Raw genomic sequence first — 5,307 nt, forward strand, 5'->3', positions numbered from 1 at the left:
AACTTTTTCCAGCTTTGATATGAATAAAGCTCAGAGCTGAATAGAGCAAGGAAGGAGAGGGAGAATAGAATGCCAAGAATGAAAGCAGTGAGTAGTCCTCAGATGGTTACCAGTTATGTGTTATATTTTTATCATGTAGTACTCTGTCATAATTATGAATATACATTATGCAGCATTTTTAAATTAAAAAAGATTTTTGTCTTTCACAAAAATAAAACTGCTTTAAAAATGTTGTGATGGTCCACTGACACGAACAGCATCTATGTCTTTGTTGGTCCCAGCTCCGCAGACTGCTAATTGTAATCATTTTAAGCAGCCAGATGAGAGAAGTGGCATTTCATTTTCCTGTTTTCCCCTACATTTGGGAAGAGGAATTCTTGCTTTGAGCCAACACTAAAGGTTTTCACATGTTTTGAATTTCACAAGCTGGAAGATTCAGAACGATCTCACAATGATTTTGAAGTTGTTATATAAATGTATAAATTCTACATAATGTTGCATTATATATTTCTCATATATATATATATAAAAAAATAAATATATATATATATTTATTATCCTAGCAATCGTGTATCTGTTATATTTTGTGGAACTTACTTTGGACTCAACCTTTTCTTCCACTGTTGCAGTCACCTTCTTATAAAGAGGTTTGGAGTGACAGTGAAGATGGCAGATTGGCTGATGCTAAGAACCGCAAAAGTCCTGGAGATGTCACTGAATCAACACCAGAGACAACAGTAACTTTCATTTTGCTGCTGTTGTCAAAGTGGAAGTCTTCCTTCACTGTGCCACTGTGCATTTGAGGTATTGTTGAGTCCTTCTCCAAATGATGAGTATTGTGTTTTGTATTACACTGAAAAGCATAGCTATGAAGATTCCTTCCACACTCCACATGTTTAGAAAGACTTCATGTAAAGATGATTTCAAAAAATGTTGTTTTTCCAAGTGCAGTTCTGTTTGCAGAAAGCTGTTATAGCTGTTTGTGATGGAAATGTCAAAAATGTGTGGAAAACTTCATGTTATTTGATGACAGACCATTTCTGCAAGACAAGCACAATCAAGGCTTAATGTTAAATGTTGACTGTTTCCAGCCATACAAGTACATACATGACTCTGTTGGTGTAATGTAGATAATTATCATGAATCTTCCAAGAGAAAAAAGAAGGAAGGAAGAGAACATAATAGTCACAAGAATTATACCAGGTCCAAAGGAGACAAAACTACACTTAAATTAGTTTTTGGAGCCCCTAGGACACTCTATAAATATTGTTCAAATAACCGTGACACAGAGCTAAACATGATGAGAAAATGACTTCCCGAATGGCAAGTTACATGTAAAAGCTTAATTTGTCCTGCTGCTTTGGAAAGTGCAGACACCAAAATCTTAACAATGTTTCACAGATCTACTAATTCAACTACTGTTCTCAAATCAGAACTGCTCCACTTCCTGTATGATCTTGCTTATGAACCAGTCAGTGAGTGTAATTTTCAGTTTGATGATTCTGTTGAATGTTTGCTTCTTCCGGTTAAACAAGGTATTATAAAAGTTTCAGAGAACTTTAGCACTTCATTCCATGTTTGAAGTATTGTAACCGAGAGAAATAATTCACAGAGTTGCAGCCGCCTCCGTGCTCCGCACTCCGGTTCTAGGCATTCCCGCCATTCCTCCTCAACCTCTCCTTCTCGCCGCTCTCTTCGCTCCAGTCACCGGACTACTCCTCCCGCCAATTCCGCCGCTCACGGCCTCTGGTTGCATGGCAGCCGCCGCTGCCCTAACCCCCCGGCTTCAGCTCCGGCCCAGGCCTTGCCTCTCCTACCCGGACCTGCCCCTTCCTGGGTTTCCGTGTTTTCTTGACTTTCTCCTCCCCTCCCTGCCACCTTTGTTTCGGATTCTCTCTCTCTCTCCCTCCTTCTACTCTACCTCCCTCTGTCTCTTTTTCCTCTTCCGCTGCCCTCCCTCTTCTGCCCTTCCTGCTTTCTCGACATTTCAATCCCCTCCCCCTTCATCCCACCCCGTCCCTATTCATCCATCCCCTGCTCCCCATTCATCCCACCCCGACAGTATTTCGTCATCCCAACCATTTCCATTTCTGGCTGCACCTTCTCAGGCCTCTCACCTTCTCTCACTCTCTCTGCCTACAGGTGCTGCTGCTGAACCATCCCAGCTCCCCATGCATCAGCCTCAGGACACGTCCTTCTCCTTGGCTTCAGCACCCTTTGCTCCGCCCCCTCCCTACGCTCAGCTGTTCAATCCACCGCTTGTGGCCCCCAGTCTCAGAGAATGGATCTTGCAAGGTGCAGACATTGACCTTTCAGTCTTTTTACGCCCTTGTTCAGCCCCTGTTGCCCTTCGCACAATCAACATAGGGGACCTTTCCTTTACACTCAAGGCTGCCAAACTGCAACTATCAAAGATCCTGACAGTTCCAGAATACGCACTGCCTTTCTCCATTTACCACGACATTCTCTGCTCTGCCTTTCCAACCCATCGACAGGGACTTGACAATTACTTATCCATCATCCTCGATCTCGCTGTTAGCTTCGGGGGTTCCGCCTTTTATGAGCACACTCGGCAATTCTCTGCCCGGGCCGCTGGCCGCCTGCAGCAATGGAACATCGTGCGCGTTTGGCTGCCGCTTCTCACCAGTGTGTGTGGATTGAGGGTTCTGAGCGTTCTGAGCAGTGTGGATTGTAAAGCGTCCTTGGGTATCTAGAAAGGCGCTATATAAGTGTAACAATAGATAGATAGATCTAGAACTGTACTGCCGCGTCTATGCAGGTCGCATCGCCCTTTTGTGCGATGTGTGCGGCAACCCATCCCATCCCGCCGCATCATGTTCTCTCCTCTCACAAACTCCCATTGCTGCTATCGCCATCGCCCCACTTCATCCACAGCCACCATCGCACAACACATTACAACTTCCAGCTCTTGCCATAGTCGCAGATGACGCCTGTCCTACCTCAACGGCCAGATGATTTGCAACAACTTTAACTCAGGTGGATGTTTCGTACCCTCGTGCAGATTCCTGCACATCTGAACATACTGTATGCCAGGCTCACGCCCGACCCAGCTGTCCTCTTAGACCACCTAGATTTGGCAGCAGCTGACTGCTTCAGTTTCTTTCCACTCCCATCAACGTGCCGAAATTCGCCACCTGCCTCTCCTGTCATCCCGACTACACTTTCGCAGTTTCCTTCTCGATGGCCTTCTTTTCCGGTCTGGTAGTCCTCCCCAACTCCTCCTTCTGTACTCGCAATCTGCTATCAGCCAAAGCTGAACCCGACGTCGTTTCGTCACTCCTAGACAAGGAGGTCTCAGACGGTTTCATGATTCCACGGATTTTTCTCTCCTATATTCGCGTCGAGGACGCTATTGCACTCATCAAGATCATAGGACACGGCGCCTGGTTGGCCAAGGCGGACATAGTCTCCGCCTTTAAAATCCTCCCACTTCATCCTGATTTCTGGCACCTTTTTGGCGTGCACTGGCGAGACTCATATTACTTGCAGTCCGACTGACCTTCGGTTGTAAGAGCAGCCCCAAGATTTTGACTCATTTGCCGAGGCCCTATCTTGGATATTGCCGGACCTCTATCACCTGCCTACGTCATCCACCTCCTAGACGACTTCCTGTTGCTCGACATCCCTTCCTCCCCGCCAGCGCACTGCATTACCCAACTCGACTCCACCTTTCGCCGACTAGGTGTTCCCCTCTCAGTAGAGAAAACCCTTGGTCCCACTACTTCACTTGAGTTCCTTGGCATTGTCTTGGACTCCATCCTATTTCAAGCATCCCTCCCACAGGAAAAACAAGACCGCATCATTCAGTTACTCTCTGACTTTCTTACCCAAACTAGTTGCAATAAGCATCAGCTCCTCTCTCTGTTGAGTCACCTCAACTTCGCCAAGTGAATTATACCCCAAGGTTGTGCTTTTGTTTCACACCTCCTTAATCTCACCTCTGCTGTCTCCTCTCTGTTCCAGGTCGTTAACCTAGACCCCGCTTGTAAATCCGAGCTGAACTTCTGGCTCCTACTCCTTCACCACTGGAATGGCATCTCATTCTTCTACAGTGACGCTCTTTCCAATCCCGAAGACCCCTCCATATTTACGGATGTCGCTCCTTCTACAGGTTTCGGCAGCTACTACGATGGTCACTGATTCACATCCCAGTGGCCCCCAGAACTCTCCTCCTTCTCAATCGACGCAGGCACCTCAATTGCGTTGCTTGAGTTGTACCCCATCGTGGCCGCTGCCATTCTTTGGGGGCACGAATGGGCCCGTCACTCCATTATCATTCATTCAGACAACACATCAGTCCTAAACATAATTAACAAAGGGCGTTCAAAGTCACTGCCACTCATGTTCCTCCTCCGCCATCTCGTTTGGCATTCAGTTATGCACCAATTCATTTTAAAGGCTACTCACATCCCTGGCCATTCCAATCTAATAGCTGATTCACTCTCTCATTTTCAATTTCAGAGATTCTGAGCATCGGCACCTCAATCGGACCTTCATCCCACACAGATGCCTCCATTTTCAGAAATCATCTTCCACTTCCACCATTCACTTCATCCCGGCTCCGCCATCTTTCAATCATCTCACAAGACCTCATCCTCCAGGCCACAGCACCCAACACCCTCTCTACATACTGGAATGGCTGGCTAACCTTCAGACGTTTCCATCAATTTCATAACATTCCATTTCCATGCTTTGACTTCCAAACCACCTCCATCTCCGTCGCAGTGGTTTCAATCCTGCTTACTTCTCCGCTCACTCCTTTAGGATTGGTGTGGCTTCCTTAGCCTCCCACCAAGGAATTCCCGACCACACCGTCCAAATCCTCAGCCGCTGGTCCTGACAAGCCTACCACAGATATATCCATACCCACACCCACAATCTGCTCGCGGCCCATGAACAATTGGCAAACGTCTAGTTTTGGGGGCACGGCTTTTACGCACATGCCTCCGAGCCATCTCGAACTCCAGCCCAAACCTTCTGAGTTCACCCCCCCTCTCCGATGCTTCTCTGGGCGTGGTCTATGCTAGTAAAGTGAAGTCACCACGTGACGTTGTTTTGGGAGCTAGACCACGCCCCAATTACCTCTCCACAGCTCTATTTATACCCCTTCACTCTCACTCCATCCCTGTGTCGAACAACATCACACCCACCACCACCCCATCTCCCCCCTTTTTTCATTCTGACCACTTTAAGCCCTGGGAGGGGGGCACGGCTTTTACGCACATGCCTCCGAGCCACCTCCAGCCCAAACCTTCTGAGTTTGCCCCCCCTCTCCGACGCTTTTCT

The 5,307-nt window shown here is 47.3% G+C and overlaps 1 pseudogene; it reads left to right on the forward strand.

The window, feature by feature from the left end:
* The first annotated feature begins 3,201 nt into the window (after positions 1 to 3,201).
* Positions 3,202 to 4,668, forward strand: LOC136696469 (uncharacterized; annotated as a pseudogene).
* The last annotated feature ends 639 nt before the right edge of the window (positions 4,669 to 5,307 follow it).

Source organism: Hoplias malabaricus, chromosome 5, assembly GCF_029633855.1.
Source record: "Hoplias malabaricus isolate fHopMal1 chromosome 5, fHopMal1.hap1, whole genome shotgun sequence".
In the NCBI taxonomy this organism is placed as follows: domain Eukaryota; kingdom Metazoa; phylum Chordata; class Actinopteri; order Characiformes; family Erythrinidae; genus Hoplias; species Hoplias malabaricus.